This window comes from Monodelphis domestica, chromosome 6 (genome assembly GCF_027887165.1).
Source record: "Monodelphis domestica isolate mMonDom1 chromosome 6, mMonDom1.pri, whole genome shotgun sequence".
NCBI classification, from domain to species: Eukaryota; Metazoa; Chordata; class Mammalia; order Didelphimorphia; family Didelphidae; genus Monodelphis; species Monodelphis domestica.
Genome location: NC_077232.1, coordinates 44,838,730 through 44,853,265, shown reverse-complemented (window position 1 = coordinate 44,853,265; position 14,536 = coordinate 44,838,730). Strand labels below are relative to the sequence as shown.

General features: G+C 35.3%; 1 protein-coding gene and 1 long non-coding RNA gene across 2 annotated transcripts in view; one reads left to right on the top strand and one right to left on the bottom strand.

The window, feature by feature from the left end:
• The window catches only part of ELP4 (elongator acetyltransferase complex subunit 4), a 281,026-nt gene that overhangs the window by 212,327 nt on the left and 54,163 nt on the right, over window positions 1-14,536 (top strand). The window lies entirely within an intron of this gene.
• LOC130455000 (uncharacterized) lies at window positions 1,480-3,146 on the bottom strand. The gene is made up of 2 exons (XR_008912761.1): window positions 2,243-3,146; window positions 1,480-1,909 (listed from the first exon to the last, which is right to left on the bottom strand). It is a non-coding gene; the product is annotated as an uncharacterized LOC130455000 (long non-coding RNA).

Sequence of the window (14,536 nt, the reverse complement as noted above, 5' to 3'; positions counted from 1 at the left end):
ATGAGTAGAGTTGTGTAACCATGGAAAAATACTCTAAATAATTTTTTTAAATAGATGCGGTTGTTTGGTAAATTGGGATATAAGCTGATCTTTTCCAGTCCTGTGGCCACTGCTAAATTTTACAAATTTGCTAACATATTGAATGCAGCACTTTAACAGTGTCATCTTTTAAATAGTTCAGCTGGGATTTATTCGCCTTCACTAGCTTTATTGTTATCAATGCTTCCCAAGGCCCACTTGACTTCATTCTCCAGGATGTCTGGCTCTAAATCAATAACCACACCACTGTGGTTATCAGTGACATTAAGACCTTTCTTGAATAATTCTACATATTCTATACCTCAAATCTACTCATCATTTCCTCTTATATTCATAAGGGATATCAGTAATTTGCCCAGGGTCACACATATAAGAAGTGTCTAAGGTCAGATTTGAACTCAGTACCTCCAGTATCCAAGCCTGGTTCTCTATCCACTGAGCTACCTAGCTGCCCCTCTAATTGACATTTAAAGCCCTTCACCATCTAGCCCCTTATTTTTTTTAATGTTATCCCTCCCTAATTTCCTTCAAAACCCAATTCAGATCTCACATTCTACAAGAGGCCTTTCCTAGTCTACCCCCCATCCCTGTCATTCTCTCTCTGTGTGTCTGTCTGTCTCTCTCTCTCCCTTTCTCTCTTATTCTCTCTCTCTTTGTCTCTCTCCTTACCTACCACTACAGTGCCCTGCCTCAGAGATCCCTTGTCTTTTATATAGTATGTGTCTTCTGTGTACAGTCATTTGTGTGTTATTTCTTCCTTCAGAATGTGAGCATCTTGAGAGCAAGAGTCTGGTTTTGCTTTGCTTTGTATCTTTGACAGTCAGCATAGCAAGTGCCTAATCGATGTTATTTATTAGTCACAACCCTGTGTCACACACTTAGTCCTTTTTACTATCTCAAAAATTCCCAAACAAGAATAACTCACCCATTTCTTATTCTTGTCCATTCATTCAGTAAAACACTAATTTCTATTAGCCAAGCACTCATTTAGTTACCTAAGTGCAGGGTGATCTCCATCTCAATGGTCCACCAGTATGTGTGTGATGCTGATGATGCTGACCTTTATTCGTCATCTTTTCTGCTATTCTCCACAAGTAAAACAATGTTGTATTTGTGAAGCCTAATAACACCTCATTGGCCTTCTATTAATTATAACTTGATAGATAAATACATTTGAAAATATAAGTTAGAAAAGGTTTGGCTTAAATATTTTAAGTATGTCTTTATCACATTGTTCTGAGTGATGTCAAATAAAATTTTCATTTAAAAAAGATTTTAGTTAGAATTTAATCTTTGAAAATATTAATAACAGCTTACAGCAGGTAAGCTATAAAATAACACTGTGTGCTGTCTATTTAGTTTCTGGTTGAAAAAGCACAGCAGCACTTTAGTTCATTACCTTTGAAAAAAACAGTAACAAGATAATACAGCTGCCTCTGATTAAGATGTAAATTCTTTCTAATTAGAATGTAAATTCTTACATTTAAATGAAGACATCAATTGTCAGGATGCCATATGATATCTCATTCCACCTTGCCTGAATGAAGCCCTCACTGCTCATCTATGGCACTAAAATAGTTCTGCAATCCCTTTGTTCTCTGATTCTTGTAATATTCTCTCTTCATGTTCCCTTTTCACATTGCTTTTGTTTGTTTTCCCCCTTGCATCTGATATTGTTGTGCCTTGGGATTTTGCAGAAATTTGGAATGAAAATTGAGTTCAGTCAGTGCCAGTATTTGCTTGTGCCTCAATTACTTCTGCTGAATTTTCCTCAATGCAAATCAGGCAGGTTGCATACAGTGGTGCATGTATTTGAAATAATTAATTTTCCGTAAAATGATGGATCAAGTCCAATCAACCTTCATGAAATCTAAATAATAGAATAGAGAATTAGAAATTAATTAACATTTTGAGTTGCTGGTACTTTATTATATGGTATAAACTAGCAGTGATAAGTTTGGCCATTCTAACTTTTTCTTTATCAAACACTGATAATAACCTTCTGCCTCAATCATTTCCTGGCAGATAGTCTCTAACAAAGATTTCAGTTTTAAGAACATTTCTAACATCAAAGGAAAGGTTTTAAAGTATGAAGGCTATAAACTGTTAATTCATATGTTAAGTGGTATATAGTACTCCATACCAAACAGTAGTCCAAGCCCTCTCTTAAAGAATCAGTCCTTCATCATTGGATTGTATATACCTGAACACATTGAATGATCTGGCCATGAGTGGTAAGAACTTGGCATCAAATCTTCCTTTCATGTCACACAATTTTTCTTTAGCACTATATGTATATACATATATGAGAGAGAGAACGAGAGAGAGAGAGAGAGAGAGAGAGAGAGAGAGAGAGAGAGAGAGAGAGAGAGAGTGCTTCTAGAAGATGTTTAGAAAATTGAAAATCTAGAATTTGAGAAAAAAGATACATGGCCCATTCTCACATCCCTCTAGGGAAGAACACAACTTCCATTGGTATTCCTTTCCAATATTTAACAGTCTTCGTGCAAAATAAGTATAAAATGGAGTTCTTTCAAAGACTTCACAAATCAGTTAAGAAAAGTAAGATTTATGTGTATGAAACAAGGAGTTGATAGAAACTAATGTATTAATGCCCATATTATGTGGATCAGACTATGTTGTAAAACTTCCAAAGAAAGCTTTGAGCAATCAAATAAGAAACCAAAAAGTTCATGGACCTTAAAAGATTTGCAGAATTTGAAGAGAGATGGAAACTTTAGAACTGTGATGCTGGTGAAGACTTTTGAGCTTCCCTTTTCAACAAGGAGATCAAATCAGTCAATATTTAAAGAAATTAATTCAGACTATTCTTTGGAAGGTCAAATACTAAAGCTGAAGTTTAAATACTTGGGCTACATTGTGAGAGGAAAGGAGTCATTGGAAAAGAACCCCTGATGTTAAAGAAAGTTTGAAGGTGAATGAAGAAAGGGATAACAGAGGATGAGCTGGATAGTGTCATGGAAGCAGTGAACATGAACTTGGACAAACTTGAGGAAATAATGGAAGATACAAGGGCCGTACTGTGGCAATAATCCATGATGTCACAAAGAATTGGACACACCTGAACAACAGTTTAATCAGGCCATTTCAAGGGGCACAGGCTCCACCCTAACATTCCTAGAATATGTTGAACCTTTGGTTATAAAGACAAGAGAATGTGGAGAATTCAACATAACTACCACTGACAAATTGTTCCTTGTACTTATGTGGCTGAGGATAGTTATACCAAGACAACCCATTTATGATAATAGAACAATGCATCACATGAGATGATGTGCTGAATTTTTAGAATCTTAGTAGGGAAACCAAAAATAAAGATGTGTCAATGTTAGTGTTCATGTTAAAAGCTGACTGTTGGAAAATTGCTTTTCTTTTATATATTAGTATGGTAGAGAGACTCCTAGACTTGGAATCAAGACCTGAGTTCAAATCCTCCCTCAACACTTATTAACTGGGAAATCCTGGACAAGTCAAGTAACCTCTCCCAGCTTTGCTTTTTTTATCCTGTAAAATGGAGACAGTGTTACTCTCTACTTCATCCAGGTAAAGTACTTTGTAATGTTTAAGAGTACCCTAGAAACATTAACTATTTTGTAGCTTATAAACAACTTCTAGAAAAATTACCAAAGACATCTAGCTAATTAGCCAGAAGTAATTATTACTAGGCATTTTAAACCTAAGCATCCTTTAACTATTGGGCATAGGAACGATTCTCAATAGTTATAACAGGTCATGGAATAATTCACCAACCAGTCTGTCTCTGATGCAGACTTCCATAGAATCTCCACTGTGAGGTGGAGCAGACCAAATCAAACCTTTTGCATCACACACTTCCCCTAAACTGACATCTTTTTTAAAAATATTATTCTAGGATAGCAAAATTTTTTTCTTCTAAACAACTGAGTTTTTATAGCAGTGTGATATAGTCAAAAGAGCAAGGAACCAAGAATCAGAAGACCAATGATCTAGAGTGTTCTTTACCATGAAGTAGGTCTCACATGGATAACTCTTTGAACATCTCTGGGAATCTGTAAGATGAGGATGGCTTGAATGAACTCCACAGTCCCATACAGCATTGAGATTCTCTGATTCCTTTGAGTTAACATGTGTAAAGTGTTTTTCAAACCTTAAAATGCTTTATAAATGCTAGTTATTAATTTCATCTCCTCTCTTTTCATATAAGTATCATATTACTCAAAAACTAATGTTAGTTCTTCCCCCACTTCATCAAGTTAAGAAAAATTATTTCATATTGGGCTCTTGTCCACTCTTAGAACAGGAAAGGAAACCTTTCAGGAAAATGTCTTCCTACAGCCAGAGCTGTTGATGATACACGCTTACCATCTGAATAATTTTAAACAGTGTTTTTAATGGAAAATGAATGATCTTTTTGAGAAATTAAAGATTTGGTGAAATTATATTAACTCTTTCATGAACTAGCATCTAGTCAGTTTCTGTCATATTATGCTTAACATATTCCAATTTGGAAATTCAATCAATCTTTACAAGTGCACAGCCATTAAGATTAACAGTAAAACTAAGCTGAGTGGACCAATCCATATCAAGTTTTCATTCCCTGTTTATGTAGATGCAGTATCCTAGAATCATTGGAGGATGTAGCCCAAAGGTTTCTTAGGGTCGATCTATCCCTTCCTCTTCATCTTATAGATGAGGAAACTGACAACCAAATACAACAGAGTGATTGGCCACAGGCTCCCCTACCACCAACCCCTAAATAGTCAAGCCAGACTAGATCTCTTAAGATGGAAAGACAAAGGATGACAGTAGGCAAGGCTACCATTTCTATTCTGGAAATTGAGGAGATGTCTATCAATTGGGGAATTGTTGAACAAATTGTGCTATATGATGATGATGATGATATGCTATTGTGCTGTAAGAAATGGTAAGCAGAATGATTTCAGAAAAAGCTGGAAAGATCTACATGAAATGATGCAGAACAAAATAAGCAGAACTGCGAGAACATTGTACACAGTAACAGCAATATTATACGATGATCAACTGTGAAAGACTTCGCTGCTCTCAGCAGGACAATGATCTGGGACAATTTTAAAGGACTTATGACAAAAAAAAAATGCTATCCAATTCCAGAGAAAGGGACTGTTGGAGTCAGAATGCAGATCAAAGCATACTATCTTTCACATTCATTTATTTATATTTTTATTTGGGAGTTTTGGTTTTTTACAAGTATTCTCTTAAAACAATGATCAATATGGAAGTATGTTTAACAGGATAATTCATTTATAACTCAGATCAAATTGCTTACCATCTCTTGGAAGGGGAAGGAAGGGAAGGAGGAAAACAATGTGACTCATCACTTCAGAAAAATGTATGTAGAAAATTGGTATTGTATATAATTGGGAAAATAATATATCTTAAAAGAATAAAAAAAGAAGGAATGTCAAACATTATTTAATATAACTTGTGCCTAAGTAGAAATCTTTCCTACTAAATCCTAACAAGAGGCCACTCATCCTCCACTCAATGGCCCCCTCTAACAAAGAGCTCACTACCACCTGAAGTGGCCCATTCTACCCACAGATAGAGTTAGTTGTCAGAGCCTAATTTTTTTCTTATATCAAGCTGAAATCCATCTCCCAGAAACTTCATCCATTGCCATTGTTTCTACCCTCTAGAACCAACCAGAATGTAATTTTATGTATTTATTTATAGGACAATTAAGTAGTACATTGAACAGAACACCAGATCTGGGGTCCCAAATTCAAATCCAGCTTCAGAAACTTACTAGCTGTGTGACCCTTGACAAGTCCCTTTACAATGTTTGCCTCAGTTTCCTCATCTGTAAAATGAGCCAGGCAAGGAAATGACAAATAACTCCAGTATCTTTGCCCAGAAAATCCTAAATTGAACAACAATTTATTTAATACCAGGATATAATAGTTGAAGTTTCTGGGAGTCAGATTTCAGGTCAATAATGTCTATCAAAATCTATGTGTATGTGTATGTATACATATATATACACATAAATATATAAAGATGTGATTACACATCATGTTTATCATTACATGTTTCAGCCCTTCAGACACTTAAAGGTAGAGATCATGACTCCTAAATCTTTTTTTTGGCTAAACATAGCCAGTTGTTTAAATTGAGCTTTTATGGAATTGTTTCCAGTACTGACCATCTGGTCACCCTCAGGAACATGCTCTAGTTTGACAATGACCTTCTTAAAATGTAGTGCCAGAACTATGGTCTTATGAGCAGAGGATAAAGTGGGACTATTACTGCCCCTCTATTGATGTAGAAAAGTCTCATTTGTGCTAAGTTAGCTATCATGTCACATTGCCCAGCACTGGTACTAGAAAAATATAAAAAACACCTAAAATAAGATCTCCGACACATTTTGATAGATCTTCTGTGGAACATTTGCAGAAAAACATCAATGAGAATCTCACAGAGGGAAAAAAATGTGTTCATGAGTGGTGGTAATAATGGATCCTGCATTTATATCAATGAGTTCAAGATTATTAAAATATTTAAAATATTACTCTATGGACTCACATTAAGTTGTCAGTCAACTAAGATCTCCATATTATTTTTCTATGAACTGATCATCTAGCCATATTGTCCCCATCAAGGATTTGTGTAATTAATTTTTTTCCTCAAGTTTAGAATTTTACAGTTATTCCTATCATAGTTCCCTGTTCTAGTCTGTTGAGATCTTTAGTTTCTTACTGTCATCATTGTGTTAGTTATCCCAGTTTTCTGTCATTTACTAATTTGATGACTATCCCAGCTGTGCTTTCAACCAAGTTATTTGTAAAAATGTTATATTAGTAAAGAACAGATCTCTGGGGCACTAGGTTAGAAATCTCTCTCCCAAGTCGACATGAACCTGTTAATCACTACTCTGGTCCAATCATTCAGCTGGTTCTAAAGCCACCTGAATTTTTACTGTGAAAATTCCTTGGCCTATAGCTTTATCACCAATTTTTTTTCCCAAAACATTCTCAAATCATCAAGTAGCAGAAGTACCACTATAGTACTGACCAAAAAGCCAGCAGAAAAACATTCTGGACTTTAATGAACCATTACAAATAAATAGAATGTGCTCTCCATTTCTGGTGCTATTTGTCCAACTAAAATCCTTTACCTCCTTTTCTTCATGGATAGTCACTTTAATTTTTTTCCCTTTTCTTTAACCTCAGCAGCATGTTCCCCTATTTACATTATCCATGGAATCATGAAGGGTCACTATTGTCTGCCCATTCCCAAAATAGTCTGGCATGTTTTCAAATTGGTTTGCTTGAATTGTACTGAAGTGGTTACCCGCTGGTGCAGGAGTACCCTTCAGCACCCTTTTGCTATAATCAGGCCAAAAAAAAGAGAGAATGAGAAAATGAAAAACTCTTTCGTGTGCTAGCCTAGGGAGCAATGGGTAAGGAATAGTCCCATTTTAATGTGTTTTAAAATATCTTCCACTAGAATTGGAATAATTTTCAAACCATTTTTTTCCTTAAATGAATTTATTAGGCATACTGATGCAGATAGAACCATTTAGGTCACTAAATGAGGCATCATCTAAATTATATCCAAAGATATAGTGCCTATAATTTTTTAAGTTAAAGAACATTTAGGTTAACAAATGTCCTTTGCTACCCACCCCCTTTCTTAACTTAAAAATCATGAAGCTGGATCCCATCATAGAAATGAACATTACTTCCCAGCAATGTGACCCAGAACATGTCACCCTGGAGCTTGCTTCTATAAATGTAAACATTGTTAATGAGAAAGCAAAGAGAAGAGCACACCAAGGCCTGAGCACATCCACCTACAAGAGATGACACAAAGAACCTAAGTGCCAGGTACCAGATGGAGTGAAGTCAGACCTCTCCATGTTCACTATCACAGCCAAAGTTTCCAAGCTCATGGGCTTTGTGGAAATGTGGGGATGGCCTGGGGCTCAGGGCTTGGGCCCCCTCTGCTGAGGCCATTCTCTCACAGAGGATTACTTTCCAGTCCAGCTGGGTTCTGCTGCCCACCCTGGGCCTTTCTGAAGATCTTTGGAGCATTCAATTCTTGGCTTCTTAACTCAAAGTTGGCAACTGAAGATGTTGACTCCCATTTTTTTCTGCTTGATAATTTTGCTTCCAAGTACATACCCAGGCTTGATCTGCCCTGTTTTGTTGTTGATGTGCTGGAGTACAATCCCTGGAAATATATGCTTCTGAACTCTTATCAAAGAAATGTTTTGCCTTCAACATTCATCAGGATGCTGGTAGTTTTTGTTTCAAAGCTTTGACATGTAGTCAAGTATAAATCTATTTTAATGCCAAAAGCTTTCCTGATGACTTACTTCTGCCATTAAGATCCCATCTTGATATTCAGTCTGTCTTGTAATTATTACTCTGTTGCCATACCCCTCGAAATAGGGAAAATAATGGAAAATGGCAGCATAAGCATATGACCCAAATGCAGTACACTTTACAACATAACACTGCTTTTGACTTATGAAACTTTTCATAGTCTGTGAGTAGGGTAAATTTGTTTTCAAAAACTGTACTGTTGACTCATGATTTTCCATGAAGTCCATGATTACTCTACCTAATTGAGTAGCCAGGTCCTGGGTTAGCCTTGCCTCAGTAAGCACATATTAACAGAAAGTCATGCTGCAGGGTGGAGAAGAGGCTCTAGTGACTCCACATTTGGGGTACTCCATTTAAATCTAGCAGCACTCTGACATAAAATCTGACATCACTATAAAAGAAGATACATCATCAAAAAGATAGATTCATTAAAAATGAAGAACCCCAATGTTGCAGTAGCATCTTTAAATATTACAAAAGATCTAGTGGAAGGCCCCCAGTACATTGCTTAGATCTGTTTTGGATGACTAATTAAAAAATACCTCCTCCAGGGAAGGAAGAATGCACATCAATGATAGAAGAGGATCCCAAGTTCCAGAAAATATAGGATTATAGAAACTTTGGGACCTTTGGGACACAAAAATTATGTTTAAATATTGAGTTCACTAGAACTCTTGATTAGATGAAATGTTTTCAATAAGTAAAATAGTATAGAAGTAAATAAACTAAAGGACTAATTAAAGTAAAAGCAAATTTACATTTATAGGAATTCTTTCCATTGGTTCATTATGTTTTACTTTGCAAACTGTTTCACCCAACATAACTTTAATAACTGAGTGATAATAGATTTTTAATGCTCCCATTGCTAACAAACACTTGCTTCCCTGCCATAAATATTCTCACCCCTTTCTACCTCTTTGCTCTCTTCACTCTCCTACCCCATTTCTATGCTAAACTTTCAATACAATTAGCCCACCACTTCTTTAGTGTACTATTTTGGTGAATATTAGTCAGTTAAAATTTAGATTCCATTTTTAAACTTGAGAGCACAAATATTAAAATAAGAAAAGCAACCTTAACCAAGCCCAAAGAAGTAAAATCAAAACAAGAGACCCTTTAAAAGCACCATGATTTAATTACCCCCAGTTTAAAATGCTTTGTACCATTGTTTCCCTCCATTACTGTGAAAAATGGAAAACCAAGAGTAAAAAATTAAAATAGTAAGTTGAGTGTGATAGTTTGTCATTCATATCTCATGTTAATATCAGCCAAATGATAGTACAATTTAGTGATTGTATTTAGTCATACTATTTTTTAAAATCTTCAGTTACCCAGTCCCATCATAACTAGTTTTAGTGACTAGTACAAGTGCCAGTTGAAACTGAAGCCTAGCTCTGTATTACTCCAGGAGATTCTCATTAAAGGACCAAGATCTGAAAAAATCTCTCAGTCACTTACCAGAAATGCAGTCATTTCAGGTTATTTGTTATGAGGCCCCTATGATATGCAGTTAAATATTCCATCAATCAGTATGATGGGCAGATAGTTGTAGATGAGCAATGCCCTGGACTGAAAACTGAAAAAGAATGGATTGCCTTTGAGAAATTTCACTGTACTTTTCATATCTTCATCTTTTTCCCGTAGGGGAAAAAAGACCATCTTTAGCAGTAACATCAGTATTGTTTCATTCATTCAATGTCATTGCATGTCTCTTAATCATAGAGTAGCATTCTCTGGAAATACCAAAATTGAAGGTTACCCAAAGGGCAATGAAAAGCTACATGTTAGGTATGAAGAGGCTCCAATATATTGCCAGTGGCTGATCAATGGGTAGACAAGCATTGTAATATAACACTGTTGATAGAACTGGGAATTTTTTCTAAACATTCTAGATGTCAATTTATAGTTAGGCAAGAAAAGGGATTAAACAGTCCCTTTGAACCCATTCATTACTCCCTTTGCTAGAAATATTCCCCAAAGAGGTAAAAGACTAAGCTCTAACAAATTGAAAAAATATTCATAAGAGAATTATTTGTGATAGCAATGGACTAGGAACAAAGTGGATATCCTCTGAACAGGAAATAGCTGGGGGGGGGGGGGGGCGGATTATGGTATGTGAATCTAATGGAAAATTTTTGTGAACTAAGGAATTATAAATATTAGGAATTCAAAGAAACATGAGAAAATGTGCAGGAACTAATGCAAAGTATAATAAAAAGAATTATATGTGTATATATGTATATACATACACATACAATGTATAAGAATGTATATTTAAAAGTCTCTAAAAGAAAGTTGAAGTCTAAGTATTATAAAAATTATTGAAGGTACCAGAGAAATGAAGGATACCTCCTTCCTCAAGCAGAGAGATAGAAGACTCCTGGGACACAGTGTTGTATACAGTATATTGTCTAATGTAGTCACTATTTATTAAAAACATCTGTTGTTTTTGCCTTATCTTTTTTTTTTTCATTTTTCAACCTATTACAAAGAAGGGTTCAATCAGAAATGTGAGGAGGATTTTTATTTAGGTATAAATGTAATGCATAATAACTAATAAAAAAGTGATTAGGATATTTGATTTATTACATTTTCATGTCCTTTCTTTTAGATCTTATTATTCAACCATCCAATCAATATAAGGAGCAATAAAATATTTTCATATTGCTGATAAATTTTGAATTACCAACAAATGCATATTATTTTTAAAAAATAACTAATTAACCAATGAATTTAGTCATACTCTTTTTGTGCAAGAGAATCAACTTAGAGAATGTCATCAAAGAAATGTGTGAAAAGAAAAGGATGTGGGCCAGTCATGTATTATGAGCAAAGGATAACAGATGGTCTGTAGGCTCTCTTGGTTTCTACACAATGTCTAGAGGCCAATGGAGGTCCCCAACAAGCTATGTGGACAGACTCCTTTGGAGAATTTACAGGGCACAGCAATCATTATATAGAACGATGATATCTAGTTGGATTATAATCTGCACTCTTGGAAGAAAATACATTGATAAGGGCATAGAAAAATCTGTTCCACAAATATTGATCAAGCACCTGCTAAATCACTGAACTAGGTCCTAAGGATATAGAGATAAAAACAAAATTATTCCTGCCCTCAAGCAGTTTCTATTCTATTGACAGGTTGCATTGTGAGTAGATATATAAGGATACCTCTGTACTAGACAGTATTAATTAAACCTATTGGTAAAATGAGAAATAAATGGCAACATTTTGGGAGAACTTGAGACATTCTAGTACTTGAAAAATGGTAGCAGTAATAATTTGCATTTATAGAGTGCTTTAAAAAGGTACATGGCCCAGATGGCTTGCTCAGCTTGGTTTTGTATCCTGCCTCTGACACATAGTAGCTATATGAACCTGGAAAGAATCCCTTTATTTCTGTCATCCACAGTTTCCTCCTTTGCAAAATGGAGATATTATGACTTACCTCATAGGATTGTAATGATCATTGCTTCAACATGGCATATGGTTTCTAAAACACCTTACAGACCTTAAATCACTATAAATGTCAACTATTGTGTACGAATTATTTTCCCCATTTTACAAATTGAAAAACTGAGACTGAGAAATTAAGTCATTTTCCAGTATAAAATTTCTTAATGGTCAGACAATGCTGTAATCTGAACCAAGGCCTTACTGGGCCTCAGTCCAGAGCTCCTCTAGGTGAGCACATGAATGAAGACCACCACAATATCCCTACATCCTTGGAAAGATAGAGGTTGGAGTCTTAGCATAATAAGTTTCAAGAAACTGTCTTAAACAGTATTTTATAAATGTACATACTTGGGAAAGGGAAGAATTAGATCAAATAACCTGAGATCCTTAAATGACCAGTAAACTCCAGTAAATATGATGCCAGAAATTTACTTTTGTTTTTGTTTTTTTAAGAGGGAGAAATAAAAAGTCAGTGCCTAATATATATTCTTGACCAGAAAAGACAAGAAAGCCATATCAAAAAATTGATAGTAGAAAATAAATAGAAAGGTGGCAGTCACTGAAAGCTAACCAAAGGGCAAGAAATTATAGGGAAAGGTGTTTTTTTTTTTCCCTAATAGAGAGCAATCACCAGCAAGATATAAACAAGATCAGTATTACAGTGTCATTCTTCAAGCTTCTACTGTTAAAATGAGCTGGATATTCTTAATAAAAGTTATTTTTCTTCTTTGCAAAATTGACACCTGGGAAAATCACAGAAGTGAACAGATTTAATTGCCTGCAGGAAGAAAGACACAAAAGCTACATGGGTCAATCACATAAATTTTTGATAAGTTATAAAACAAAGGGAGCAACTGCTAGAAAACTTTAATAAAAAATTGGAGACTATGGAAATTATTAATAAAAAATTGTTTGATACTTGGCAGAAAACCGTTTGATCAAAAACAGGTTCACAGAATTAGAATTGTTTTATGGTTACATATCTCTAAGATTACTGTAAACTTTAGATTTTCATAAGAACTGTCTTTCACTTCTTGGGGTTAGACCATTCTTTAAAACTCAACATGGAATTAATGCTTTCTAAGCTATTAAAAAAAAAAATAGTTAGCAAGTGTACTGACCTGGAAATCTTAAACCACAGTTTCCAAGTCATCTTGTTAACAAAGAAAAATGAACAATATGCCAAAGGGAGGGGCGGGGAAAGGATAGAAATAGTTACTATTTTGAAGCATTCATACAAAAACCTACCATAAAATGTTAAAACATGAGCCTACAAATGTACCAAAGAATGATTTTTGCTGATTTTGTGATAAGAATATTAATATCATGGAATTTAACTATAGTAGTTCTAAAAAAACTGACCACATCTGAAAACCTAGTTTTACCCATTACAAATAAGACCAAAAAGAATTCTATTTTACATAGATAGTAATAATGTTTAGTCAGTTAACTTAGTTCGTTCATCAAGCCTTTAATAAGTTATTTATGGAGCTACAGTTTTGTACAGGGGTTTGTATGGGGGATTCAAATGAAGCAAAAGATAATGCTGTTTCTGCCTTTGAGGAGTATATAATATAGTTGAAGTGACAAGGCACGCAGGCCAATGGGGACAGAAAAATAAACTAGGCTATGATGGTATATATTCTGTTCAGCCTGGCTCCATTCCTGAGCAGGACCTACCCAGGGGACAGGGGACAGTGAAAGAGAAAGGGAAGAAGGAAAAGGCATTTAGACTGCTTATCAGTCTTTTTTGATTGGTTCATTGGTGGATCTTACAGGACTGAATAAATGCTATCATCCCAGTAGGTCATCTGCATTTTGATGCCTACATAGATATCACATTTAATCTCTTTAAAAAAAGGTCTCACTTCTCTACTGGTAGAAATGCAAAGATCCAGGACAATTCTGAGGGACTTATGAGAAAGAATGCTATTCACATCCAGAGAAAGAACTGTGGGAGTGGAAACACAGAAGAAAAACAACTACTTGATCACATGGGTTGATGGGGATATGATAGGGGATGTAGATTATAAAGGAACACCCTAGTGCAAGTATTAATAATATGGAAATAGGTCTTGAGCAGTGACACATGTAAAACCCAGTGGGATTGCATGTGGGCTACAGGAGTGTGGTTGGGAGGAGGGGAGGGAAAGAACATGAATCATATAAAATGGGAAAATACTCTGAATTAATTAATTAATATTTTTTAAAAAGATCTCAGCACAGTCTCCTTCCCATTTCATCACTCACCAACTCCATTGCTTTTGGACTTCTCCATCATTCCCCCATCACCTGGTACCTCCTTCCCCTTCTTTTTGGCTTCCATTTGTGTGTTGTCTGACCATATTGATTATAAGCTCCTTGGGGGCAGGAATTGACTTTTTTTAACTTGTATTTGTATCCCCAGTGCTCAGCCCATTACCTAGCACATAGTTGGAACTTAAATTTTTGCCAACTAACAATTATCTGTGAATAGAGTAAGGTCCTAAATATTATACCCCCTCACACCACTACCCTATTACTTTTCTTCCTTTCTTTTGCCAATAGGTTTTTCTAAAGAGCAGTTCATTTTCACTGCCTCTTCTTTCTCACTATTCACTTCTTCCTTAATGTCATAGGATCTGCCTTTGACCACCTTTTCAGAATCCACCAATCTTAGATCACTAACATCC